The sequence below is a fragment of the Protopterus annectens genome, chromosome 9.part0 (genome assembly GCF_019279795.1).
Source record: "Protopterus annectens isolate FY-2018-M chromosome 9.part0, PAN1.0, whole genome shotgun sequence".
Taxonomy (NCBI): Eukaryota; Metazoa; Chordata; order Ceratodontiformes; family Protopteridae; genus Protopterus; species Protopterus annectens.
In genome coordinates, this window is record NC_056743.1 from 224,871,074 (window position 1) to 224,873,473 (window position 2,400).

Consider the following 2,400-nt stretch of genomic DNA (forward strand, 5'->3'; position numbering starts at 1 on the left):
GTGCAAATGTGAATTTACCACATTTAAATAAGGGGTAGATTATTTGGTATTGTTTTATTTTATTTTTATGTGTGTAGGTGTAAGTTTGTCTGTTTTTGTTTTAGAGGTTTTCTTTCTTTTGGTTTCACTTGCAGTGGTTCCTTTATTTGTGTGTGTGTGTGTGTGTGTGTGTGTGTGTGTGTGTGTGTGTGTGTGTGTGTGTGTGTGTGTGTGTGTGTGTGTGTGTGTGTGTGCGTGTGTGCGTGTGTGTGTGTGCGTGTGTGCGTGTGTGCGTGTGTGTGTGTGTGTGTGTGTGTGTGTTGTCATGAATTGTCTCTACATCTGTTCCAGTAGCCGAAGAGCCAGTCTGGCTGTTATATGTGTGTGCACAGTTAATTGGCAGCTCTGAAACACGTCACGCTTGAAATGATGATCAGCATGGCAGCATGTAGCTGTGGGGGTATGTCATTATGAGCCGGAAGGTTTAAGTAGTGCTAATTTACTTAGAGTAAGGGGACAGGTAATAAAATTGAGACTGGAGTAAGGTGGAGCAATGATTATTTACAAGAAAAAGCAGATAGAGCTATAGTGAGCAAGCTAGGATGAGGTTATTTACAATGAGGTAGTAGTAGTAATTGCCAATAGACTTTGATGACTTTAGGAGTTTTGTTATTTATTGAATAGACAGGTAAGTGGAGTACATTAACAGGAGAATTACTTAGGCAGCACAAGCTGTGCTAAGACACTGGCACTTTTTTAACCCTTACAAATGAGCTGGTCTTGTTTTCGAATGGGTCGTTGATTGGAATAAATCTTAGCCTTTATGCTAGTTGATTACAGCACCTAGCACAATGTGACTGAAAGTTTTGTCATTTAATGAATAGGTAGGTAAGTGGCATGCACTAGATAGCCCGGCTAGCTCAGTCGGTAGAGCATGAGACTGTTAATCTCAGGATCATGGGTTCGAGCCCCACCTTGCGGCTGTATTTTTGGGAGGTTGTATAATGGTTAAGGTGTTTACCTTACAGACACAAGATCTTCTCTGGTAGGACATGAGTATTACAAGTCAGAAATTCTTGAAGTAAGGTAAGATCTTCTGAGTAATAAAGCAATGACCGCAGGTCTATGCACTAATAATAGCAAATATCGGAGTTTTTTTTTTTTTTTTTTGTAGCAAAGCATATTTTTAAGTCCCAGTTGATTAAAATAGCAACATTCAATTCATGACAGGGAGTCTATGTATGTTTTCTATAAGCTGGAAGTAGTGAGTTCTTGATGAACTACATAGATTAAAGCAAGCAGTGATATTAAGAATAGATTGCAGAGCTTTGGTGATAGCAACAAACCTTAAAACTGCCTTAGCTAACAAAGATAAGAATGCTATTAAAAATCATGACAGCTATCTCACGAGCTACTCAGTATAACCATAAATCCAAGACAAGCATTGCTAAGTGTGTAGAGACAAGAGACTAAAGAAAAGGTAAGTAATGTAATCTTCTGGTGAGAAAAATGCATTGTAGGAAACAGAATGGTTAAAATGTGAAACCATTCAAGAGTGGTCTATGTCATGCCCTTTCAGTTAGAAGAATTTATTACTGTTTTTTTTCAGCTAAAATCCAGATATTAATGCAAACTCCAGCTATATTCATACATGTGTGTTTCATTAAAAAAAAACAGAAGAAACACTAAGAGTGTCAAGGCGAATAACCATGTAATGTCAGAAATTATAAAATAATAGCTGCTTTGAATGTTGTAAAGGAATTACTACTGCATAAAAGATGAAGATGTGATCAAAAATATTTCTTATTTCTGCCTGTGGCTGTCCTCTAAATATCAATGAGCAGATTTTCCAACACTCCCCACAACTTGTGTTTGGCTAAATGTCCATATTTCAATATGCACAACAAATCAGTCATGTAACCTTCCTGTCTGACACCTGGACTATTTTGTCCTAATTAAAACTGATGATATACATTTTGTATGGTTAAAACAAGAATATTTAATCTGGATTGCCTATAATATACCTAAGGTCTGCTACAATATAAAATAAGCTTCTAAACATGTTGAATTTCATTACGAATGTAGTGGATGAACAGAATTATTGAGAAGCAGTAATAGGTCTAATTACTTAATATAAAGTATACAGTGGCTTTTTCACTCTGGTTAATCCATTAGAAGAAAAAAAGGTAAAATGCTGAAAGGTGAATACACTTACTGCTTGACAGAAGCTAATGCAATACAGTTTTTAACCCTGGTTAATACATTATAAAATTTTAAAAATGTGCCACTTAATTAAGGAAGCAAATGAATAAATATTACTATATTCATTGGGCTGTAGATTCACCTAGTGGGTTATGTTAGGTAACTAAGTATTAAAGTAAAATAAAAAATAAAAAAAAATAATAATAAAAGATGGCTACA

At 35.5% G+C, this 2,400-nt stretch overlaps 1 non-coding gene across 1 annotated transcript; it reads left to right on the forward strand.

The window, feature by feature from the left end:
• The first annotated feature begins 888 nt into the window (after window positions 1-888).
• On the forward strand, window positions 889-962 carry TRNAN-GUU. Its single transcript has one exon. It is a non-coding gene; the product is annotated as a tRNA-Asn (tRNA).
• The last annotated feature ends 1,438 nt before the right edge of the window (window positions 963-2,400 follow it).